The sequence below is a fragment of the Nilaparvata lugens genome, chromosome X (genome assembly GCF_014356525.2).
Source record: "Nilaparvata lugens isolate BPH chromosome X, ASM1435652v1, whole genome shotgun sequence".
Taxonomy (NCBI): Eukaryota; Metazoa; Arthropoda; class Insecta; order Hemiptera; family Delphacidae; genus Nilaparvata; species Nilaparvata lugens.
The window spans coordinates 29,555,204-29,582,563 of record NC_052518.1 but is presented as its reverse complement, the minus strand read 5'-3'; the positions used below and the strand labels follow the sequence as shown (position 1 = coordinate 29,582,563).

The 27,360-nt window shown below is 34.8% G+C and overlaps 1 protein-coding gene across 7 annotated transcripts in view; it reads left to right on the top strand.

The window, feature by feature from the left end:
* LOC111044471 (calcium/calmodulin-dependent protein kinase type 1) overlaps positions 1–27,360 on the top strand; it is a 393,028-nt gene that overhangs the window by 174,543 nt on the left and 191,125 nt on the right. The window lies entirely within an intron of this gene.

Sequence of the window (27,360 nt, the reverse complement as noted above, 5' to 3'; positions counted from 1 at the left end):
GCCTATGTTGATTACACTCTTTCAACGTACCAGGCACATCTCTAAAAAGAATTTGATTGACAGCCTAAAGAAATAGATTCTACATATGTTTCCTGTTCCTGAGCCAAATTATGTACTATTTCCAATATCTTATCACTCATAAATCTTTTTCCAAGATTGTTCAAGTGCATGCCTTGTCTCGTATGAAATCTTCTACCTATATTGCTAATGTTTACAAATCTTACATTGCTAAAATGCTTACATAGATTTGAATTTTCCATATTAGCTCTCTCGATTTCTTCATTGATAGCCGACCACTTTGGAAGATCATGTCTGTGTGGCACAGAGAAAACAATCACATTTCTAGCACGTCGATTCTGAAGATCTTGAAGTTTGCTGCGAAGTGCTGAGTGGAGCTCTTTTCTCTCGTTGCAGGCGATATCGTTACAACCAGCCAAGTAAACGTCCACATCGTTGTCATCCAGCTCATTTGTTTCTTTTACCGCGTCTCTGAAACGAGCTCCAGGTTTAACCATAGCAGAAAATGCATGATTGTCGGTATTGAAGGTCCTGCAGACATCCCTTCCCTGACTATCCGCAAATGGATATTCATTGACCTTGTACTACCACCGGTAGGCCTATGTCTGGAAAGTCTCTCAGCTTTAGCTGTTGAAGATCGGTGAACCTGTGCCTGCGTCACAATTTTCCTCCTAGCATCAGGTAGCATGGACAGTTCACTCTCATCCAACACGGAAAATCTATTTTCAGACAAAACCAATGGACTAGGAGCACATGTTTTCGGCTTTGCAGTACGTTTAGGTTCTAAAAACTCTGATCTCGATTTCGGAGACTTGTAATTTGCGCACTTTCTCATCAGCTTCAGCTCAGACTGAGTGTGAGATAAGAAATGGTTGAAGGCTGACGTGTTTGTAGTTGAGCTCCCAATTTTAGTGCTTGTTGAGTGGATTTTTAACCATATTTCTATTGAAATTTGGCATATCTGTTGATTATTACATTTTTCACAGATCTACCTTATCATTTTTCATTCACATCTTATTCCTACGCAGTTAAATAGCATATACTGATATTCGACATGAAATCTCAATCTCCGGCTTTAACTCGTTCTGCTGCCAGTGCCAACTCCAACCAAGATAAGAACCTGGCTATCGCTCCGTCACCGGCTAAGCAGAAGCAGCAGCAACAACAGCAGCAACACAAGAAGCAGCAGAAGTGCCAGGCCCGGCCGCATTCTGCAGAAGGCGTCCCGGTTGCTATGACAACGGAGAACCAGATAGCAGCCGCCCTTGAAAAACTGCTGTCAAACGAAGCCTTCGTTGACAAGATTGCTGCCCGCCTGGAGGAGCGTTTGTGCGAGCGACTATCTGCCGAGGTTAGCGCTAAGGTGCTTGCCGAACTTGACGGGCGACTCGAGGCTATGGCTGACGAGACTAGGAGGCTCGCGAGTGAGGTGGACACCCTCAAATGTAACATCGCAAGGCTGGAGGAGGATTTTGATTCTCGTCTAGACGAGCTAGCTCAGTACTCGAGAAGAAATAATATTCGTGTCTCGGGTATTCCGGAGGTTCAAGGTGAGAATGTGACCGCCACCGTCGTTAGTCTCCTGAATGAGAAGCTGAATGTGGGAATCTGCCCGGACGACATCGACAGATGCCACCGTGTCGGTCTCCCGACCCACCTCCACCCTCCTGCTGCTGATGACTCGTCTTCTACTCGTGTGGTTCACAGACAAATTCTCATCAAATTTGTCAGCTACCAAAAGCGAAGCTTAGTCATCACGGGCAGACGAGATTTGAAGGGTACGGGATTCTCCATTCATGAGGACCTTACCATGAAAAGACGTACGTTTTTCAAAGATTTGTGTATCAAGATTGGATTTAAAAATGTGTGGAGTCGAGATGGTGTGGTGTTTTGGAAAAAGAATGGGAAAACGGTCTCTCAGTTCTTCAAAGCTCACATTTGTATGAATGAAAGTGAGTGAGTGTTTGTGCCCTAGTCTACTACATGATTAAGGTATCTATATCTATAGCCAATTTTGTTTAATTCATTTTTTTTTCTAGTATTTAAACGTCTTTATTATTCTCTCTTCAACTTGTGCTCGCGTCCTGGGTGTCTTGATTTTTTTGTTAAACTACTCAACAAGTGTTTTCTATTAGTTTTATTATAAAGCATCTATTATTTTTATTATAAAACATATTTATTATTATTTTTATTATAAAACATCTTTTTATTATTAGTAATCAGGATTTCTTGATGCGTGAGATTGGGATTTCTAAGTTTAGTTTTTATATTTTGCCGAGGTAACTACGGTAGTTTCGTTATTTTATAATAATTGATTTTATTTGCATCAGATATGGTCATCTTTTTTCTCTCTCTAATATGAATCATTACGATATGATTGTGGAGACTCAACGTGCATATGTTGGCTTCTTCTAAGCTTTTTCATATCTTCTTCCTAACTTTCTGTTTTCTTCTTTCTTTCTTTCTTCTTTCTTACTTTTTTAAGTATGGTTCTTGTCAATGACGTTGACGAACATATTTCCCTCGAATGTTACAATACGATTGAAATTGAGAATATTTTCCAGTGTCGAACTGAGTTGTTTGGTAATAGAGAATGCAACTCTTTTTTTAATGTCATCCACTTAAATATTAGAAGTTTGAAAAAAACTTCGATCAGTTCTCTTACATAATTAGTAATTGTTCAATTGACTTTCATATTATAATTCTTAGTGAAACTTGGGTGGTCGATGATAATGAATTCAATTTTAACCTAAATGGTTATTCAGTAATTAATAAAAAAGGAAAAATCAATAAATGTAACGGAATCTGTATATTTTTTTAAAAGTAACTTGATTGTAGATGAGCTGAATTGTGAGATTAATGAAACCAACTCTATTTGTTTGGATATACAAGCACCAGGAGTTAGCGAAAAGATAACTGTTATCGCTGTTTATAGATCACCTTCATCCAATGTTGATATTTTTATGAACAGCTTGAATGACTGTTTGTTAAATCTAAGGAATAAATCTAATGTAATATTCGCTGGTGACATGAATATTCATTTGAATAGAAATACTGATTTAGCCAGTGAATATTTTGAAATATTATCGTTAAATGTTTTGTAATCCTACATAAATAAACCCACAAGAATTTATAACAATACTGAATCATGTATCAATCACATTTTTTTCAAGAACTCTTCGTTCAATTCTGATAATGTTATCAGCTCTATTATGAAAACTAATATAACTGATCATTTTTGTACTAGTGTTCACGTTGATCTTGCGGCTGATATTGATGGGTCTGACAAACCTATTAATTATTACAATAAAGTTGATTATGATAAATTATTGTCTTCTATTCAAAAAGAAAATTGGAGTGAGGTGTTAAGCCCTAATTTACACTTGGATGATCAAATGCTTTTTTTGACTGACAAGATTTCATCCCATGTAGAACAGGCTACAGTTAAAGTACATATTCCACATAGATTAAAACCTTTGAAGCCTTGGATCACCAGGGGACTTATTGTAGCAATTGCTAAACACGATAAACTTTTTAAAAAGCTCTCTAAACAGCCTTATAATGTAATATTAAAAGCCGAATACATCTCTTACAGAAATATGCTTAATAAATTATTAAAACAGTGTAAATGCGACTATTATAAAAACAAGATTAATCAGAATAAAAACAATATTAGGAGAGTTTGGGACTCGTTGAATGAATTATTGGGTAAGAGCCGTAAAAAGGTTGTTCCTAAAATTGATGCAGACATCTTAAATCGTCATTTTGTTGAAGTAGGTAAAACTTTTGCTGAAAAGCTGATAAGTAATAATCCCAATGCATCTGATGGTAATCTGTTTATGAACTCTTCTGTAAATGGTCATGGCTCCTTTTTCCTATCACCCACAAACGAAAATGAAATATCAGCTATTATTAACTCTCTCAACAATAACTCTGCTCCGGGAATTGACAAAATAAGCAATAGAACATTGAAAATTATACTTCCACACATTGTTAAACCATCAACAGTAATAATAAACCGTTGTTTTTTAGAAGGGCACTTCCCTGTTAGTTTAAAGTTAGCGAATATTATACCGCTTCATAAGATGGGGGATCCTAAGGACCCAACCAATTACTGCCCAATCAGCCTGTTAAGTGGTTTCTCAAAAATAATGGAAAAAGTAATCAAGTCTAGATTGATTGGTTACTTAGTCAAACACGAGGTCATTCATAAACAGCAGTATGGCTTTCAGACTAACAAAAATACAATTGATTCTATAACTCTCTTAACTCAAACAATTGCCAATAACTTCACTAATAATAAGAAAACAATAGCCATTTTCCTGGATTTAGCTAAGGCCTTTGACACCATTCCTCATTCAAAATTACTGAACAAGATGGAGAAATTAGGAATTCGTGGTGTACCCCTTAGTTTATTCACCAGTTACCTGAGTGATAGACATCTAAAGCTCACCTTAGAAAATAAAACTAGTTCTAGACTTTTGAGTGATTTTGGTCTCCCACAGGGCACGGTGCTATCTCCTATCCTTCTTCTCATTTACATTAATGATTTAATCAAACTTGATATTGAGAACTGTGTGACACTTGTTTTTGCAGATGACACCGCCTTAATATTTACTGGTAATTCATGGGAAGAGGTTAAAAATAGGGCTGAATCTGGATTAAGAACTGTTAAAGCCTGGTTAGATGAGCATATTCTTACCCTCAACGCAAAGAAAAGTGTATTTTTAGCCTTTTCACCGAATGTTGTTGGTTTGCCGCTTGATCTCACTCATATTCATATTCATAGTCCTGATTGTAACCTTTCAGATTCATCACATTGTAGTTGTCCAAAATTAGGTAGAGAAAAATTCTTCAAGTATCTGGGTGTCACTGTTGATCAACATCTTCGGTGGGATGTCCACATCAATGTCACTTGTAATAAGCTTAAACACTGGATCAACAAATTCTACACTATCAGTAAATTGAGTAACATAGCCGTTTATAGATTGGTTTATTGTGCTTACATCCAGTCTTTTCTTCAATATGGGATTATCGTTTGGGGCGCTGCCTACGTGAATCACTTGAATAAGATAATTGTTATTCAGAAGACCTTATTAAAGGCAATTCTTGGAAAGCCCAGACGTTTCCCTAGTGACAATCTTTTCAGGGAACTGAATGTGCTGACTGTCATGCAGCTTCACACGAAAAACTTGATAATCTACATGAATAAGCATAGTAATCTTTTCAATCTCAGTTTATCACCGTACAATCTTTGTCCCTCATCCATCACTTTCGAATCTCATCATACAGTTTTATCCATTTGTAGAAGGCAGTTCAATTACATTGTCCATAAACTTGTTAACATAATACCTGATCATTTTATCTCTAACAATTTGACCAGAAATCTTTCTAACGAAATAAGTCAATGGATCACATCGCATAACTCTACTGATTTGTTCGATTTCTTGTAACTTTTCACCTTTCAACTCTTTTTTTTCTCTTAAATAAGCTCATTATTTCTTGTTAATTGTCTGTATTCTCGAGATTTTTTATTATACAAATTTCATACTTATAATTTATATTTTTGTGTTATGCTTTCACTTTGGTTCTGTAGTTTTTTTGTAACACTCGGCCCCTGCGCACAGGCTTTGCCTTTGCAGGGACCTTCCGTGTTTTTGTTAACCCGCTATTTCAAGTTATTTTGTTTTAGTTTTAAGTTATTTATTTCATAACTACTTTGTACAATAACTATGTTGTAAAAAGGATAAATAAATTGAATTGAATTGAATTGAATTGAGACTCCAATTTTGCAATTTTATCAGCAGCAAGCTGGGCGTCACTTTGTAAAACATTGATAATTGCATCTCTCGAACTAATATCTGCATTCACCTGTTCCGAGTTTTAATTCAATAATTTCAGCTTCGATTTAAGATCCTCTATCTCAGCATTAACCTTCTCTTCATTAATATGGAACCGTCAAAATCAATTTTTCTGTTCCGTTTCTCTTGCTTAAGTAACGCTTGTAGCGCTCTGGTCTCTGCTGTTGAGTCAGTCAACATTGTCTTTAAGTCATCGTTGACCTTAATTGCTGCATCATACTTATTTATTAGGGAAGTAACTTCTGGAATCAGATCAATCACCGCTTCTTCTGAATAACGTTTGGAGATGCAGTCTAGAATTTAATGTATTTCAACAGCAATCTCTATTACTCCCTCGTCAATCAGCCCCTCTTTGAGGATGTTGAGATTTTTCTCCATCTGAGTCTTCAAAGTGTGTTCTCGTTATCATAGCTCAACTCGCACGCCTTAAAATTCTTTAACCCGCCTCACTTCAATGAAAATTACAGTATCATAGTGACTGAACGGACAAAGCTCTCAATACAGCACCATCTAGTAGTCATTCATCAAACTAAATCAAAATGAACGTGATTCGAAAACAAAACTATTGGTGTTCAGCATTAAAAGAGTTCTGTAGAATTTTTATCAGCTTAGCGCCGCTATCAGTTTCGATAAGCTAGTCTTTCATGATTTTATAGTAATTCTTTATTCTTTATTGATTGATAAATTAAGTATACATCATATAAATGATAGGGAGAGGAAAAATAAGGTAACCTTGTGCTAATCCTCTCCCCAATTTAGATATGGTTACACATAGTCCGAAATAGGTGATAGATGCGGGCTACCGGTATTGAAAAAGGAAGACGATAGGAAGAGTATTTGCCCAGAGAGCGAACAAGGCAGGAAAGTTTGGAAGCTCCTGATAAGAAAACGGAAAAAGGAAGGAGAGAGAGATACGATAAATAGGAACAACAGCACAAGTTAACACGGTAAACCAGAACTGAAGGAACGCAGATAATTATCACAGCAAAAGGAAGCAGCAAGCAGACTCTGTCTTTCTCAAAGATTAGGTAAGAAACTAGAAGAAAAAGGTACAAGATTCACTGTTTTTCAGGTCTAAAATAATTTTAAAACACTATTATTCAGACTTACATGCATAACTAAAACCTTTGAGGTAGTTCACGTTGAAGATGACAGTTAACTCTTTAAGATGCACTATTCAAAAGTGTAAAACAACTCAAAAAACCTCATAAAACTTGAAAAAACTACAGAGCATTCTTAGCACGACCTGTCACGGCGAACTTCTATCTCACTATCGACTATCTCACTAACTTAGAGCCTAGATTTATTATTCAATGTAACATTTTCATAATTTATTCAAACTCCCATAATATACGATTAGGTTATGTTTAGCATCTTCTTTTAAATGACAACATACCACTGGTCACCCTTGTCAGCTGGTCCCCAACTCAGACTAAGTTTATAGTTTAATTGAATGAGCGAAGCGAATTCTATGTTTCAAGTCAATCGGCGTTTGTCTGTTTGTTTGTTTGTACCGCAGTTACAGTCGCAGTTATGGTCCGATTTGGATAAAATTTGGTATACAAGTACTTTGAAACAAGGCGCAGAAACGTATGTATTCAAAATTTTTCAATTCATCCCCGTTTCAATATGGCGGCACTTTATTCGGAAATTTTACCCTAAAAATCAACCTAACTTGTGTGTCAATAGTGATTTTAGTGAGTGTAGCGAATTCTACTGTTCTCTGAACTCTAGTTTCATAAATTATATTATATTCAATTAATTTATATAAGCTAAATAATGCGTTCCGCAGGATTTCTTTTTATAAAGAAATCTTTTTTTTACAAAACACAAAATTTGGAATAAAACAATTTAAACAAGTGAATTTTGATAAAGTGAGTACCTCGCTTCGATGTTGTAAGCAGGACTGACGCTCAATGCAGTGAGAAAGCTGGCTCCAACAGTTCCAGGAGAGTTCCAAGAAGTTGTATAGATACTGCTGACTGCTGTAGATTCTCACGATGTAACTCCTCCCTCCCTAAAGAGAACTTCGGGGGTTGGTAGCGAAGTTCTTGAATAAGTTTTCTGTCCTCTTTTGGAGATTCACGCAAAGAACAATCACAATGTACAAAATCGTTGTGAAAACATTGATGTCGGTGGTTAAATATGATTTTCGGATAACTGGAGACACTTGAATGTTTTTAAATTGGTTAAAGTTGTCTAAATTTTTCAAATGAATTTGGAAATCTGGAATTTGATGATCTTGAAGTTCTAATTGGATTTTTTCTAGAAATTTTGGATGTCCTCGTTTGGGAAGAGTGGAACAGAGATTTTCCTCGACAGTACATTTTTCATTCGGCTGTATTGATGAAATAAATTCCTTGAAGTGTTGTCACATTAGTTTCGGTTTTCGTTTCGATTTGGAAGGTCTCTAATTTTGGTAAGACTGCCAAATATTGTTGTATTTCGGGAATCCATTTGATGAGGTTCTCTTCAATTTGGACGGCGGTGAATTTACAGTTGTCGGTGGAACCAGTAGATATGATAGCCGCTTCACATTGCAGTTGTTGATGGGAGATGGCTTCGGATGAACACAGATAGCATGGTATTTCATGTTATTGCCCTGAAAATTGTAATTATCGATAAGAATGCAATAAACAGGGATCTTATTTATCTATTCTAATGTAATAGTGTGAAATTGAGTGGGTATTATATTGTAGTTGTTTTTTTTGTGTTTCTTATTTTTCAGGTTTTTGAACTGGAGTGAACTTTAGTGTGATTTTCGTGTGAGAATATTTAACCATGTTTATTGTATTTGCTAACTTGTTGCTTAGTTGGAATTAAAGCAATTTTCGTGCATTTTTCAAATGCAGTTTCAATTTCTTGTCGAAAAAGCTACTGTATTTGGGAATTGTACGACCATTGACCTTTTTGCAGCTTTGGCTTTTCCACTGGAAGTTATGCTCAACGCTCGTGGAGGGGGAATAATTTTCAGTGAAAAGGCCTCAGTTCGTATTGAGACGTAACCGGAAGAACATCATGTAAAGGTGTGCGAGCCTCGGTCCTCTGAATGGGTCTGTTATCCATCCAGAGGGACAAATTGAAACGTTTTTCGGTAATCAGTAATTTTGATTCAGTAAAAGTCCGAACTAGATAGAATCAGTATATTTAAAATTAAGAGGTTAATTGTGTGCGTGAATTTAAGTAGTAAGTTTCATAACGTCTGAGTTCATTGGGTTTTGGATTATGTGTTCTCAAAAGTAAAGTTTGAATATTGTTGAAATGGGAGTGCCAAACTTTTGATGTTTTCTCATATAACTCAAAATTTAGTTACATAAAATGACCGAGGCCCGAATTAAATGCAGCAAGTTAGCAGGTTCCCAAAATGTGTAGATTGGAATCGAATATTAGTCCAGGCAATGAATGCTAAAAAAAGGGTATAGAGGAAAATGTTTGGAAGACAATTTTTGATCCCGCAGCTCTGTTAAGGGTAGTAAGGAGGTAATTATATCAAAAGTCCCCACCCCTTCCCCCTGGGCTAAGGGGGTGGTGGTGGTTTAAAGGTACCATTTTTTGGTTTCTCGCAAAAAATTCAAAAACTATGTATCTCAAGGACTTGACTGCCATATAACAAATTAAAGCTTACATAATTTCCTACAATATTCATTCTACAACTTTTTTATATCTCCTCTAGTTTTCGAGATATCCGCTCTTGAATGTGTGACATTTTTGAAAAAACACGTTTGCCACCAATTTTTTTTCTATTTTTGCTCTCATAACTTTTTTAAAAATCGATGGGAGAAATCAGTATCGATTATGAGCTTATAGAGCATTGAATTCTCTTCAATTTAATGCATAATTTCACACTTTACGAATTTCCCTACACCTTTTGCAGCAGCTTCAGTGTTGAGTGTGAAATCTCCATTATTGCAACAATAGACCAATTGATACAGGAATGTTTTAAACAAATTTTTTGACTTTGCAGCTTTGTTGAGACTAGTTTGGAGGAGAACATATCAAAAGTCCCCATTCCTAACTCATGTGCTAAGGGGATGAGAGTGGTTTAAAAGTTTCATTTTCCAGCGTTTTGCTTCCACGCTCATATCTTGAGAACAATGCGTTCAATCGAAATAACTTTCAATTCAAAAATGAAGCTTGATAAATTCTCTACACTTTTTGTTCAGTGGAATTTTGTGATATTCCCAACAGTTCCCGAGATATTCGCTCTTGAAGGTGTATAATTGTTAAAATAACAGGTTTTTATCCAATGTTTTGCTCTTTCAGGGCTTATAACTCTCCAACAATGCATCATAAAAATAATTATTTATCGTAGGTTTGTAGAGCATTAAATTCTATTTGTAAAGATGTATTATTTTACTATTCCAAGTTTTCCTTTCATTGTTATAGGAGCTGAAATGCAGGGGGTGAAATTTTCATTGCTGCAACAAGTGTCAACTCAGCGGTTCCACACCTTCAACAGAGGGGATAAAGATGCACATTTTTTCTATGTTCACTTACTAATTAGTCCAAATCTAGCTGCAAAGTTGGAAATTGTGTCACAGACACCCCATTCAAATGTCATTGTCAAATGATCAATTGTTGCAGCAATGAAAATTTCACCCCCTGGATTGAAGCTTCTATAACAATGAATGAAAACTTGGAAAAGTAAAATAATACATCATTTCAAGGAGAATTTAATGCTCTACAAACCTACGATGAGTAAATATTTTCACGATGCATTGTTGGAGAGTTATAAGCCCTGAAAGAGCAAAACATTGGATAAAAACTTGTTATTTTAACAATTACACACCTTCAAGAGCGAATATCTCGGGATCTATTGGGAATAACACAAAATTCCACTGAACAAAAAGTATTCAAATTCAATTTTTTTTCAAATTCAAATTCAAATTTATTTTTCAAGTAAGTTACAATACATTCTGGTTTATACACGAATCTACAATAAATTACAGTACAACAGCTAATTATGCAACAAATTTCACATATTATAAAAACTTATTAATTACAATGAAGATTAAATGCAACATTAGAATATTGATAATATAGTATTGTAATGAAACTACATAAATCAGCGGTGTTTCAACAATGAATAAATGATAATTTCAATGAATAAATATACACCCCACTATAAATTATATGTGTTGGGGTATAAGTAATTAGTTGCTTATTGCGTGTTATAATTACTATTTACAAACTTCATTCACTGATATGGGATTAAAGTTATTTTATAATAAAATTAATAAAAATTTATAATACAAACAAAATTATGAAATTAGTAGATAAATATTAATATTCTATTAAGGATAATAATAAGAAAGGTTATTTTTAGAAAAATGAAAAACAGTAAAGAGAAGAATGAAGAATAAATAGTTTCAATATTTACAGTCCAACTAAATTTTCACAATTTTCCACTCCTATATCAACCAACCAGGAAAATAAACTTTTCTTGAACCTGTGTCTATTGAATTCTTCCCTAATGTAACATGGTATTGAATTGTAAATTTTTGGTCCCAAATATATGTAGTTTCTTTGCCCAAATGTAGTGTTCATCCTTGGTACTATTGAATGCGTGTTTCTCTGCCTTGTTTGATGGTTATGATCTGCCAGTCTTATGTGTTCGTTGTTTCTCCTCATTCGCGTGATGATAGCCTGGATGTAGAGTTGTCTTACACTCAGTACTTTACTGTCCTTGAAAAGAATGTTCGTGGGGAATTGATTCTCCTTGAAGCCTATTATTTTTAGTATTCGTTTTTGAAGTTTATAGAGAGGTTCAACATGTATAAAATTCGTAGCTCCCCAGATAATTATGACGTATCTTAAAATTGATTGCACTAAAGAAAAATAAACCGTTTTTAATGTCTCATAGTTGAGGATTTTACGGAGTTGATAGAATTTGTAGAGAAGCTTCCTGATCCGGGTAATTGATAGATTAATGTGCATGTCCCATTTGAATTTGTTGTCCACTATTGTTCCTAAATATTTTATTTCATTGACTTGTTGAATTGAAGAGCAATCACACGGGTTGTTGGTGCTTCCACAGTGATGCAGGATTATTGAAGAATCCGGTGGTCTAGTCCGTTCTGTCAGAGAAAAGGCTAAAAATTTCGTTTTTGTTGCATTTACTGTAAGCAAATTTTCTCTTAACCATTTATCGACTTTCATCAATTCTTCCTGTGCCAGATTAAAAACTTAAAGTGTAGAAGATTTATCAAGCTTCATTTTCGAATCGTTAGTTATCTCGGTTAAACACATTATTCTCAAGATATGAACGTGGGGGCAAAACGCTGAAAAATGAAACTTTTAAACCACCCTCATCCCCTTAGCACATGAGTTAGGAATGGGGACTTTTGATATGTTCTCCTCCTAACTAGTCTCAACAAAACTGCAAGTCCAACATTTTGTTTAAAACATTCCCTCCAACTTCCTTTGTCAATTGGTCTATTGATGCAATAATGGAGATTTCATACTCAACACTAAAACTGCTGCAAAAGGTGTAGGGGAATTCGTAAAGGTGTGAAATTATACATCAAATAAAAGAGAATTCAATGCTCTATAAGCTCATCGATATTGATTTTTCCCATCGATTTTCAAAAAGTTATGAGAGCAAAATTAGAAGAAAGTTGGTGGCAAACGTGTTTTTTTTTCAAAAATGTCTCACATTCAAGAGCGGATATCTCGAAAACTAGGGGAGATATAAAAAAAGTTGTAAAATGAATATTGTAGGAAATTATGTAAGCTTTAATTTGTTATTTATGTCAGTCAAATCCTTAAGATACATAGTTTTTGAGTTTTATGCGAGAAACCAAAAAATGGTACCTTTAAACCACCCCCACCCGCTTAGCACAATGGGTAGGGGTGGGGACTTTTGATATGTTTACCTACTTACTACCCTTAACAGAGGGTAGTTTGTTTTGTTTTGTTTGAAAATTTGAGATGTGACACCATGATTTTATTAAGTAGGAAGTTTTGATTAGCTCGATAAACCTGAAGTTGAATGTTAAAAGTATTTTTTTTCAATGGAGTTCCTGGCTCGTAGTTGCTAGTTGCTAAAACAGGTGACAATTAGATAATGATGATAATCTGTGCATTTGAATGAACGAATCCACTAAAAGCTCTCAACCAATCAAGGATTCAAATACTTGTAGATGATTTGATAGCAGTAAACTTTAGCAAATATTATAGAAGAGAAGAAACACCCCCCTCCGTTTACATTGGTGCGCAGCGGTGGTATAGTCTGCAAAAATGACTATCGAACCACATGTATTCTTTTATATTTAATATTTTGGAAGATTAATCAAATAGAGACAAATATATCTCCGGTTACAGAAATGATGTCAGGTGTGGTGTAGGGTTAAAAATACCTCCATCGGTTACACTAAGAAGGACTGAACTTGGAAAATTTATGTTCGATTCACTGATTCTGCTGGAAGGCGGCGCTGAAAGTTTAGAGTTTAGAGAGTTTCTTTTCACCAGTTTATCATTGCGGTTCTAAAGCATTCTATCAGATTTTTCAAGTGGATGTGAATGTAAGAAGTTTTCTGCATTATTTCTATGCCTACCAAAAACAATTTGCAACCCTAGGAGCTACACATAGTTTGAAAATTTCAAGTGGGCAGGTGATTGAATCGAGTTTGACTGTTGCTGTACTAATGTAAACTGAGTGTTTTTTACGAGTGTTGCTTTGAGTGTTACTTACACTTGTGTGAATAAAGTGTTTATTGATGGATATATCTGCAAACCCTAAGGCGCATACAGACGATTAGTGAGCGTAATTGGCATAGTCTCATGAACGTTGACTACTGTTTAGTAATGTTTGAACTTTGAAGGAGTAACAATATGAAATTCGTACTGAAGTTCAATCAAAGGTTGGAGGGCAGTTGTGAATTAATTTCGCTGATATTTAAATATCCTTCGGAAAGAAAAGTTGGAAATGATTAAAAAAGTGATCACTGTGTGAATATTGAGAGTCCAGACATTCTGTTTAATGTTCTGTTTTGGAGAAACAACATCATGATTCTATTCAGAATGGAGTACAGCTTTGGAAGAGAGAAGATGAAATACAGTCCGCCAGATGTAACAATGTAGAATGAAAAAGCGTGAAAGATGAAAAAGGTAGGAAAAAGTGGTGTATTGGAACGAGAAGAGACATCTTTCTGTAGGGGTTTCGGGGTTCGATAAATGCCCTTCTCGCCTTCTGCACAAAAAATGCGGCCGTGAACGAATGACTTTTTTCATTATTCCGCTTTCACATGATTGCTTTGGTCTTTGGATTACGAAAGAAAAATTCTCCGGAATGGATTATATGTGGGTTTCACTATGGGCCTGTAGACTTCAACTAATTCCTCAGATCGTGTAGGCTCCACTTGAAAAATTCTTTCCAACAGGAAATTTTCCACAAGAATGCATGTTACATTCGAAAAGTATACAATGAACTCGTGAATTCAATAGCAATTGAATGTTTCGATATTTCAGTTGTTCAATAGCCTAGAGGAGAATTTTATTAATTCTAGCCCGAATCTGTCTTTTGTTTACTTTGTGGCTCATAAACCAATTATTGAAAATTTTCATTGAATGTGAACATTAATATTGAGGACTTTTGTAAATTCGGGCTTCTATCTGTACCTTTGACCATAGAGAATCATAAGCTTATTATTAGAACAGACATTACTATTTTATTTCTGTACGGTGTGTAAGGTTAGGTTAGGTCTAACAGTTAGACTAATACCGGGTTCGGATCTCGTCTAGAACATGGATTTTAAATCATGTCCATGCACAAGTCAATAAGTGTACCATTTAGCAAACAGTTGAACTTAAGACTATATTGATGATGAAATAATAAATTAATTTTACCTAAACAATAAATTAATTTTACCGAAACTATCACAAATTTATTCAGTCTATTTAAATGTTAATTGTTCGGAACCCACCTAAAGCTGTAGGTCCTCTCATCTCTCACCATCATCCGTCTTTGTCCATCATCCGTCACCATCATCTCTCACCATCATCCGTCATACTAATGAATCAGACACACTCATTGACCCTTCTCATTGTTAGTGATCCCAATGAGGTTGTTCAAGCAGGCCAAATCTCAGTCCCAGCTATTTCTAGACATGATTTGATCTACTGTGTACTTTCCCATAAGATACCCAAGCCAGAACAGAAAATTATCTCTTATAGAAACTTCAAAAACTTTGATGAAGCCGCCTTCCTGACTGATGTGGCTAAGACTCCATGGCATCAAATTGAAGCATTACCCTCAGTTGATGACATGGTCATGACTTTCGAGAATTGGACTTTGACTTTGTATGACAAACATGCACCTTATGTGACAAGGAGGATTAATAGAAAACGACGAGTACCGTGGATGACTGAAGACATAATTAAGACGATGGGACATAGAGACAAAGCACATAGAAAATTTAAAAAGACATTTGACTTGAACAGTTTGATTGAGTATAGGAGCCTTAGAAATAGAGTTAAACAGGAATTACGGAACTCAAAGATTAGGTACTTGAATTCGTTCATGACAAACAATAGACAAGACTCTAAATCACTTTGGCGGGGAATAAAAGAATTCGGGCTTGGCAAACAGAAATCGAATAACCAAATTGACTTAGCATTGAACAATATAAATGACCATTTTGTTTCACACTCTAACCAACGCGACGAAGTTGTCATTGCTAATCATATCGATGATCTTGAAGAGCAGGTTACAAACTTAGATTTAACAATTACTGATCAATTTCATTTCCATCCAATCTCAGAAGAAGACACTTTCAAAGCAATTCAATGTATTCATAGTAATGCTATGGGTGTAGACGAAATTCCTATTAAATTTATCAAGAAGATGTTATTTGATGTTTTACCAACCATTACATACATTTTCAACAAGTCACTTGAAGAAGGCAATTTCCCTGAAAACTGGAAGTTTGCTTTGGTTCGCCCTCTAAATAAAGTTCTATCACCCAATAAAGTTGAGGATTTTAGACCAATCAGTATTCCAAGAAACCACTCATTTCCAAAAAAATGAAACTTTAAAAAATAGTTTTTAGGACATAATCAATGAATATTATCATTAAACACCAGTAATTTCGCGGTCTCCATGCTCTCAGAATAGTACACCTTTAGAATCAAACTATGCATTAATGAAAACTCTTTTTCCAGCGAATTCGATCCACTTTATCTCGCCAACAATAAATAATGTGAAGTGGAAGCAACAACTTCCAAACTAAAAGTTTCCATTGAATGATGGTAAATGGAACGCGTTTAGCAAAGCAGAGGCTAGAGATTGTTTCAGCCACATTGACCGGCTAATGTGTTTACTGATTCGAAAGGACTGAGTTCAAACGAAAATGAATAACTTTCTAAGCAAATATACTTGGAAACAATGAATTGATAATACGCAGAAAAAAGCTGCGTGTTCATTATACACACGGAGGCATCAGAAATAAATTCAAACTATGTGCTTTTGAAGCTTACCCATCTATCATAAGGTCTAAGCACTACCCTCTAATTGAATCAAACTTGCAAGGCTAGTTGGAAATGTTCATGGATTACACAATACAGCACACTATGTTCATGTTTAGAGTATAAAATTATTACTGTTTTCCACAACTGCACTTTAATCTAGTTATACACTTGACACTGCACACAACACTTAACTACTCTGTTATTACTATTACTGCCATTTCACACTGTTCAAACAATGCTTTATCACAATAGCCAACATGCTAGTCTTTTAATTTGTTACTTCTTTAGGGTTTCAGACTATTTACAAGTCAACTTTTACCTTGAACTGATTCCTCATGATTTCTGGTCCTTCGCAATATATCATTAGCTGGCTATGTCCATGGCTGACATTGTCATGATTCTTATCTGGAAGCCCTTCAGTCATATAATTGTTTTTTAACAACATCCGATGAATATTCATAATTAAAACACATTCTTCATAGCACAATTATTATTATTATAATTATCTAATAGGCTGAAGCCCAGACCAATGACACTCATTACCAAGACAAGTATAAAAGTTTCTAAACAGAAAATATGAACCGTATTCTTACCCCTGAAGACGTACTGAAAAATAATTGTACAATGGAGGATTCTTGCAAATTATGACAGATTACTGAAACTTGGACGCATACGTCATACGTCATTCAACTCGAAATTTCATTAAAAGGCCGTCATATTAAAATTGCTCACTTTTAAAATCATTGAGAATATATGCTGTACTTCTATGCTCGTATGTTTGTTGCACTCAAACCATGATGTATTGCGTTAAATGCCATATTTTGATGATTTGAAGGGCGCTCGCCAATTCTGCCTATTCGCTCAGCTCTTAACAAATCAAATTAGGCCTACGCTCAAGTTGGAGTTTTGCGGCTCACGTAGGACTCAATGTGATATCGCTTGCAAGTGTTGGTTTTTCATCATGGGTTGGTTGACTAATTTAAGAAATCATGGGTACAACTGGTTGCTTTTATCCATCTCAAATTCATTAATGCTTCATGTTGGGCTGCTTCAATCAATTGCATATAATGTAAGTTTCAAGTTTTAATGGAATCCCACTCCTTTAGCATATGGTGAAACTACTGGCAATATCCTGCAATTAGATTCCAGGTGAGATTCTAGTACTTTAAATAACTGTTTTACTTTCACTAAGTTATTTCTGTAACTAAGATTCTAAAAATTCTATAGAAATATTCACGGTATTTATAGTGTGTTAGCGTCCACAAATATGTTCAAGCTGGTGTACTTTTACGAGATTAACACATGAAAATCAGATATTTGCATAACCTCATCCATGAATAACAACCAGTGAATATTTCAGTCACTACCTGTTACTATAAATATCTGACTACTTCATTCACTATGCTGAACTTTAGACCAATCAGTATTCTACCTGCATTGTCCAAAGTGCTAGAAAGACTCATTCATGCTCAAGTTGTAAAATTTCTAGACAATAATAGTAAGCTTCATAACTTTCAATCAGGCTTTAGGAAATTCCATTCAACTGAGACATTTCTGCTTCGTGTCACTGATGATATAAGGTTAGCTATGGACCAAAGAAAATGCACCATCCTCACCCTATTTGATTTTTCTAAAGCATTCGATACTGTTGATCATACAGTCCTTTTGAATAAGTTGGCTATTCTTGGTTTCAGTCACAACTCGTTAGTTTGGTTCAAATCCTATCTATTAGGTAGGAAACAATGTGTATCTGTCGGTGACAAAAAGTCAACTTGGAAAAACGTTATGCATGGAGTACCACAAGGTTCAATTTTAGGCCCTCTCCTCTTCACTTTGTATGCTAATGACCTTTCTTCCATTATCAAATTCTCCAGTTTCCATCCTTATGCAGACGACCTTCAAATCTATTTAAGCTGTCCCATAACAAAAATTAATGAAACAGTTGGAATAATGAATCAGGATATCAATTCGATAGTGGAATTGACAAAGAAAAATGGCCTTAAGCTTAATCCCATCAAAACACAACCCATTATAATTGGATATTCTCGTCTAATAAACAATATTGACCTTGAATCGATTCACAAAATTAGTGTAGACGGTAATGATATTCCTTACTGTAGCTCAGTTAAAAATTTAGGCATTATTATGAATAATACTCTTGACTGGTCAGAACAAGTGAACAAAACTTGTAAAAAGGTATTCTCAGCCATGCATGCATTGAAGAAAATGCACGATATCCTCCCTAGAAACATTAAATTATTATTGGTTCAATCTCACATCTTCCCACATTTCATGTATTGTAATTCTGTTCTTAACGATATGCAAGTCACTCTGAATGATAAACTACAGCGTTGCCAAAATTATTGTCTACGTTTCGTCTACTCTCTCCAACGCCATGATCATATCACCCCAGTCCACATTGCTAGTTCAACATTAAAGCTTCCCAATCAAAGGCTTTTTCGAATAGTCAAGCTTGTTAGAGATATCTTGAAATACGGTAATCCGAACTTTTTTAAAGATGATTTCAAATTTGTCTCTGAAGGTAGGAGGATAGACACATACTAGAACCGGAGAAAGTACTTTAAGGATACCCAATCATCGAACTACTATTTTCACAAAATCCTTCTTAGTCAGTGCCTGTCGTGCATGGAATGCACTTCCTTTTTCTATCAGGTCTATCGAGAGCCGAGCGAGCTTCATCCTGACTTTAAAAAAACATATTTTGGAACAAATGACTGAAACTGTCCGGCCCTAGAACGATCACATGACAACCATCCCTCACCCATTCCACCAATATAAACCTTTAAACCTGTTATAGAACGAATTGTATATATATTTATTATATAAACTCATGTTATTTCATTTATCCACTGCATACTGCTGAAAGTTGATAACACTGATCTACTTTCATCCTACTTCATTTTATTAATCAATTATTTGATCTTATCTACCTATATAATTATTTTACATTATCAATTTTCTGTTTTTTTCTCTTAAATATTCATATTGATTAAAACTTTTACAATATTTCCATCAATAAATAAATCCTTAGTTTAAATAATGAAATTAACGTTTTGGTAGAGAGTTAGTGGGGAGGATATTTCTAATATCTTTTCCGAAGAATGGACATTGATATGTCCAAAGCTCCGCCAATTTATGTAAATGCATAACAATTTAATTATCATCTATAGTTATTATATTACAAATTGCTTTTTCATATCATATACAGTTCAATAATTATTTTCTTAGTCTATATTATGTAAATTCATCTATAATTTTGCTGTATTGTAAGCTATTGTATATAAGTGTATAAGCCAGTATATATTGTAATCTACATAAATAAAGTACTCAATCAATCAATCAATCTTTTTACCCACGTACAAGCCTGGCGCAGATATGAGGGCATGACCCTAAAAAGCAGCATACTTGAGCATAATGAAATTCCATAAATTCTACTCATAATCGAAGAATATTCATAAAATAGAACATTTATAAACTATATAGAGAATTGATCACAGTGTAAAACAAGTCATTAAATCCATTTTCGTTGCAGATTGACTATTATGTAACAACTGAGACAGATATTTTGAAGTTGTTAATAATGCATTTGACACAGCATCAAGCTTTTTCGTTTCTCCAACTGAACACAGATACCTAATGACGGAAAAAGAAATAACATTTTGGTATCACAATACACCATCTAATTGAGAGAAGTTATTGAAATTTTCTTACGTCAACACAGGTATTTATCAAATTTCTATAGATAGTAAACAAGAGTAACTTCGAATGGAACTCGAGCTTAACTTCATGCCAATACCTTATACAGGTGTACCATATCAAATCCACCATATTATAGAATGAAATATTCTCATATTTAGTTGATCCGTTGAAATCGGATCAAAGAAACTCATATTTCGATTCAATATTGGTGCTTGTAGCTTATTGTGTCTGACAGTATTTCATCCACGTACTGCACATAAGAACTCGTAACATGCTATCATATGAATGCATTCGGAATATACGTTAGATTAGTACAGAAATTGGTTCGAGGACTCAGTTACTTATAATATAATATTTATGTGAACAAACTAGAGCAGTGCTTGAACCTGTCATCGCAATATAACAGTTCACGAGAAACGACTTGATTTCACACTAATTCAGTTATGTGAAGTTTCCCTGTTGGTACTTTCTGTTCAAATGAAAGTTCATCATTGGAAAAAATTGCAAAGTTGAACAACTTTTGTATTGCCATCTTTTTTATAATGCTTTTTGAATGTAATGAGAGAACGCAATATCAAAAATCGCGAATAAGTTGAAACAAAGTACTTCAGCATCTCAACTGAAAACTGTAATATTTATAGGATTTTTATGAAGGAATTCACTATTTGAAAAACCAACAATGAAACCCTCCTTCTTTATTTTATTATTCATTGGAATTGTTCAATAAATTGAAATAGGAAAATACGAATTTTGCACTAAATCTTAAAACCAACTCTTGAGCACAAAATTCTCATTCTTGGAAGTGTTTTCCTGAGTTATCAGTTAAAGATGTTCAGTTTCCTACAAATTTCATTTCCGAATGCTTTTTATTTAGTGATTAGGATATAGCCAGACTATTTTATCAGGAATAATATTTGTGGTAGTCACCGATATAGACTTATTCAAAGATATATCTATGATTATACCAATTGAGTTTTGATTCGATCCATTTTGTTTTTTTTTCAATAATTCATTTGTTTCTAAAGCTATGATTTTCTTATTCTGTAAAGTTTTTGATTTTAATAACTATATTTTCTATGTGTTTGCAAATTCATTGAATGGAATTCTGGCTTTAGCTGACAAATCGTATCAAAAGTGAGGAAAGCTCAAATAAGTTTGTTATCTTTTCTAATTCCAGAAGCAATCTGTTTCGTCCCTGTTTTGAGAATTTTCTCTTCATTCTTCTAAATCCTATTACTAAGCATTTTATCTCATTCTTTTAAATTCGTCTTCCCCTCTTTTTCCAATGAACTTCCTCCATTTATTTTTTTCAATTTATCACCAGTTAGTTTTTTCAAAACATCTTTTCAAATCCAATTTAGTATTTTCATAAGCCTTTTTTTACCAACCCTCTATTTTTACGTAGTACTTTCTCAATTATTTTTTATCAGTTTTTATTACATGACATGAAATCAAATAACAAGCAGGAAACTTCAAAACTGTTCAGATAGCTCTGTTGCATATCCATACTTTTTCACTGTTAAAATTAAACTTGAATTTCAAAAACACTTTTGAGGTGGAAATGCACTTACTCTGGTAGTGACAATCGTTTCGACCTGTTGTTGGTCATCATCAGACTGGAAATTTACTCAGATGACAAGGTTATGTGTGGTAAGGGATGAAGGTGGAGGAATAGGTTGTGGTGGGGGCTGGTGGATACTTAGGCGGTAATTTTGAACTGTGGACTATTTTGTCAATGTGTTTGTGGGAAGAGAAATTTTTTTGATCATTTAGGAGACTGTTGGGAAGCTGTTTTGTGTGGCTGTAAATTTCGTATTATTCCGATACATTGAGTTTTCTGCTTTTTTGTGAGATATGGAGGATTTCAAGATTGGTGGCTATGTCAGTGTATGTGTGGTCTGTTGATATAATATGGTCAGCAAAGTTTGAGTGGCTATGTTGTTTATTAATAGCTCTGATGTGCTCTTTATATCTTGTTTGAAAGTCACGTCCTGTTTGTCCAATATACAGTTTATTACAATCATTACATTTCAATTTGTAGATGCCTGGTTGTTCAAATCTCTGTTTGTTTGGTAATTTTGGTAATGTTTTCTCAGTGATTTTGTTCTTTTGAAGGCAATTTTGTATTCAAGTTTTTTAAAAGATATACTACTTTCTGTGATTTTCTGTTGTAGTATGTGAGTGTGATGAATTTTTGATTATTTTCCATATTATTCTTGGTTGGTGATTTTGTTCTTATTTTGTGAAGTAGGTTGTCGACTAGAGTGGATGAGTATCCTTTTTGTTGGGCAATGAATTTGATCGTTTTGAGCTCTTGATTGTAATCAAATTGTGTCATGGGGATATTCAATAGTATGTTGATCATGTGGTGGAAAACTGCAAGTTTATGTTGGGATTGGTGGCTGGAGGTATTGTGAATTACTGTGTCAGTTGTGGTAGGTTTCCTGTATATTTTAAATGTTTTGAAAGTATGGTTTTGTTTAAATATGGTGATGTCCATGAAAATTTTGTTTAATGTTGTGGATGAAGATCTCTGCTAAAATGCAAGAAAACAGAATAATACACCACCTGAACATATCAATGGAATTGATAAATCTCACTAACCTAGTCACCTCACAGAATTACTTCTGTTACAATAACCAATATTATAGAAATAGAAAGAAAAATAGAAATCTCAGTACCCTTTATGAATTATTCAATCATAGTGGACTTGAAAATGGCATCAATGTCCGAAACATGTTGTGATTAAATAATTCATAAAGGGTACTGAGATTTCTATTTTTCTTTCCATTTCTATAAAAAGTAGTCCTATACAGAAAAGAGATAACCAATATTATTTCCAGCAAAACGGTCTCCCCATGGGGAGCCCTATTTCTTGCATTTCAGCAGAGATCTTCATCCACAACATTGAACAAAAACACATTCTCAATCAGTTTGACAAAATCATCAGCTGGTTTAGATATATTGATGATATTTCCATTTTATACAAAGGAAACACCAGACAAACTGAAATATTTCACTCTAAACTGAACAAAATACACCCAAACTTGCACTTCACCATAGAACTGGAAAATAATAGTACAATCAATTTCTTGGACATCACCATATTTAAACAAAACCATACTTTCAAAACATTAAAAATATACAGGAAACCTACCACAACTGACACAATAACTCCAACCACCCAACCCAACATAAACTTGCAGCTTTCCACCACATGATCAACATAGTATTGAATATCCCCATCGCAGTGGCGTAAATAACGCCAATGCAACCATTGGGGCGCAGGCCTTCAGGGGGTGCAGGCCTGAGGGGGGAGCGTGAAAATCTGATATTATAGAAAATTATTAAAGTAAAATTGAAGCAAAACTCTTTGTAGTTTATTAGAACATTTGGCCACGGAGTGGTATCTGAAACCATATATTTAGTTCATCTAAATTATTGGTCTATCTAATGTAATTCATATTATCATAGCTATCTAATCTAATATATTTGGCCACGGAGCTGTATTCGTTATACTATGGAGAAACAATAGATTTAGTTCATCTCTGGTTATACTAACAATATCATAGCATGGACTATTATATTTAATAATTATAATTAGACTAATTATATTTCTTTGACTAATCTTTCTCAAATTGGATAGAAATTGTATAATTAGTCCAGGCAATGAATGCTCAAAAAAGGGTAAGTTGTAGAGGGAAAAGTTTGGAAGACCTCACAGTTCTGTTTAAGGTAGAGAGGAGGTAAATATATCAAAAGTCCCCTCCCCTGTGCTAAAGGGGTGAGGGTGGTTCAAAAGTACCATTTTTTGTTTTCTTGCAAACATCTCGAAAACTATGCATCTTATGGACATGACTATTTCATACAAAAGTAAAGCTTACATAATTTTCTACAATATTGGATGAAAAGCTGTAATTTTTATTTTATACGACCTGAAAGAGCAAAAAATTGGTTGAAAAGCTGTAATTTTAACAATTTCCACACTCTCAAGAGCATATATCTCGAAAACTGTTGAGAAAATCACAAAACTCTACGAAACAAAAATAGTAGAGAATTTATAAACCCTCATTTTTGAATATTTAGTCATGTCGGTTGAACACATTTTTTTCAAGATATGAACGTGTAAGCAAACCAATGAAAAATTCAACTCTTAAACCACCCTCACCCCCTTAGTACATGGGTTAGGGACGGGGACTTTTTATATATGTTTACCTCCTCACTACCTTAAACAGAACTGTGAGGTCTTCCAAACTTTTCCCTCTATAACCCTTCGTTGACTGGACTAGTGTTGTGTGTAGCAAAACAGTATCCAAAGAGTGTGGAAGTGCAAAGAAATGTCAAATGTCGTATGAGAGGTTTTCTGGGGAGGGGGGGTTGTGAATGAGTCAACGAATAGGGGCGCAAAGGGATAGTAGCATTGAGGCACAGTCAGACTAGTTACGCCACTGTCCCCATAACACAATTTGATTACAATCAAGAGCTTAAAACGATCAAATTCATTGCCCAACAAAATGGATACTCATCCACTCTAGTCGACAACCTACTTCACAAAATAAGAACAAAATCACCAACCAAGAATAATATGGAAAATAACCAAAAATTCATCACACTCACATACTACAACAAAAATCACAGAAAGTAGCATATCTTTTAAAAAACTTGAATACAAAATTGCCTTTAAAAGAACAAAATCACTGAGAAAGCATTACCAAAATCACCAAACAGACAAACAAACAGAGATTTGAACAACCAGGCATCTACAAATTGAAATGTAATGATTGTAATAAACTGTATATTGGACAAACAGGACGTGACTTTCAAACAAGATATAAAGAGCACATCAGAGCTATTAATAAACAACATAGCCACTCAAACTTTGCTGACCATATTATATCAACAGACCACACATACACTGACATAGCCACCTATCTTGAAATCCTACATATCTCACAAAAAAGCAGAAAACTCAATGTATCGGACGGAACAATACGAAATTTACAGCCACACAAAACAGTTTCCCAACAGTCTCCTAAATGATCAAATGAATTTCTCTTCCCACACACTCATTGACAAAATAGTCCACAGTTCAAAATTACCGCCTCACTAAGTATCCACCAAACCCCATCACAACCTATTCCCCCACCTTCATCCCTTACCACACATAGCCTTGTCATCTGAGTAAATTTCCACAGTCTAATGATGACCAACAACTGGTCGAAACGATCGTCACTACCAAAGTAAGTGCATTTCCACTTCAAAAGTGTTTTTTTTTTAATTTATGTTCAGATAGCTCGCTTCATTATAAATATATATGACAACTCTCAAAGTGTAGGAACTGCTGAATGTGGGTGGATTTTGTGAAAGTACTGGTGGATAAGGCATTGTAATCAGAAAGGATTAGGCTATGTTGATGTCTAGGAAGTTGATGGAGGATTCAGAAATATTCCAGGTGAAGGAGACAGAGAAGTTGGTGTTGAGTTGATTGAAGAAGTGGGAGAGGGTGTCATGTCCATGAGGCCTTATGAGGAATATGTCATCAATGATCGGAGCCTTATCAGGGGGGATAGAGAGTTGCCATCCCTACCACATCAAAAGATCCCTCCCACGTTCCCTCTCAATCCGAGGTCATACAATTTGCAGCAATCCTCACCACCTTGACCAGTACCTCAGAAAACTCCACCAATCCCTCCTGTAGGAGAGAGAGTGGCAAGAACTTTGATTTTGAAGCATTGGTCAAAGTTCTTGTTGTGCTCAGAGCCATGGGTAGGGATGGGTAGGGAAGTATTATTTTTAAAGGAAGCCCTGAGATTGTTGATCCGGAGGTTTAGGGTAGTGGTGGTTTAACCTATGTAGAAGACAGTACAGAAGTTGCAGGAAAGGAGGTAGATGCAGTTTTTGGAGATGCAATTACTGGATTGATGGATTTGATGGGTGTAGTTGGTGATAGGACTGGTAAAGGAAATATCACCAACTAAACCCATCAAATACATCAATCCAGTAATTGCATATCCAGATAGATTAAAAATACTTGGAAACTTACATTATTTTCAAAATTTTCGGTGGCTTAGCCAACCTTCATCAACGAACTAGTTGTAGTTAACTAGTTCATAGTTCCCTACAATTAGTTTCCTACATTTTTTTTGAAATTTCCGGAGGCTTAGCCAACCTTCCTCAACGAACTAGTTGTAGGAAACTATGAACTAGTTGATTACTACTAGTTCGTTGAGGAAGGTTGGCTAACTCTCCCGGAAATTTCGAAAATAATGTTAGTTTCTAAGGGCCGGTTTCCAAGCTCGGGATCTATGAGTTCTGGACTTACAGAGTCCAGGACTAAAATAAGCTCTCGGGTCTAAATTGACTTTCTGAGTCACGATTTTATCTTCTAAACTCCGGAGTCTATCAAGTTCTCGACTTATTTGAGTCCAGGACTTTAACGCAGTGAGGGAAATTCACAATATTTTGCTGTTGTATTGTTGGCATTATAGCATAACGGAAACAGCTGATTACAGTGGGACAATTCAAATGAGCTTGCTCTCCAAACTATTTTGTTAAAATACGTTTCGATTTCTTTGTAGGCCTATTCAAAGCAAAACCTTTGAAAGGTGAATGAATAAACATTTCATTTTACGTTATGCTATTATTGATCATTGATCCTAACCAGTGATTTTGGATTGAAAATTTCATTAGGCTATTGAGTTTGAAAACGTATTTGTTTTGAAAAAACTGGAGTGATAACTGATTATTGTTATTATTATCAATATGTTTAAATATAACATTGAATAATAACATTCAGATCAGAATACAAATTCCATGGCATACCTTGTATTATTTTGCTTGAACATTTTTAGGTTATATCACAGTCGTAAAATGAGGTTAGTTTTTCACGCATATTTCTGATACAATTTTATTTCAAAATGAACTTGCAAACTATAAATTATGAATTTAGATGTACTAATCCAAATAATTTAAGTATTCCATGATATCTATTTGGCTTTTTATCTACTCCAAAACAATAACTGAATTGTGTTTGCTCAGTTAAGTCTAGAACTTGAATGTTAAACCAGTCGAGGGTTTAAAATCACGCTGTTTTAAGTCCTGGACTTAACGATTTTTGATAAATCCTTGACTCGGAAAGAGGCGAGAATCTAATTTAAGACCTGTACTAATAAGACCTTATCTCAGAAAGCGAAATTATAAACTCCAGGGTCTAACATGATCTCTAAGCTCCAGTGTATATTTAGTCCTCAACTAAGTTAACGCTCTGACTCGGAAAGCCAATTTTCTGACTCGA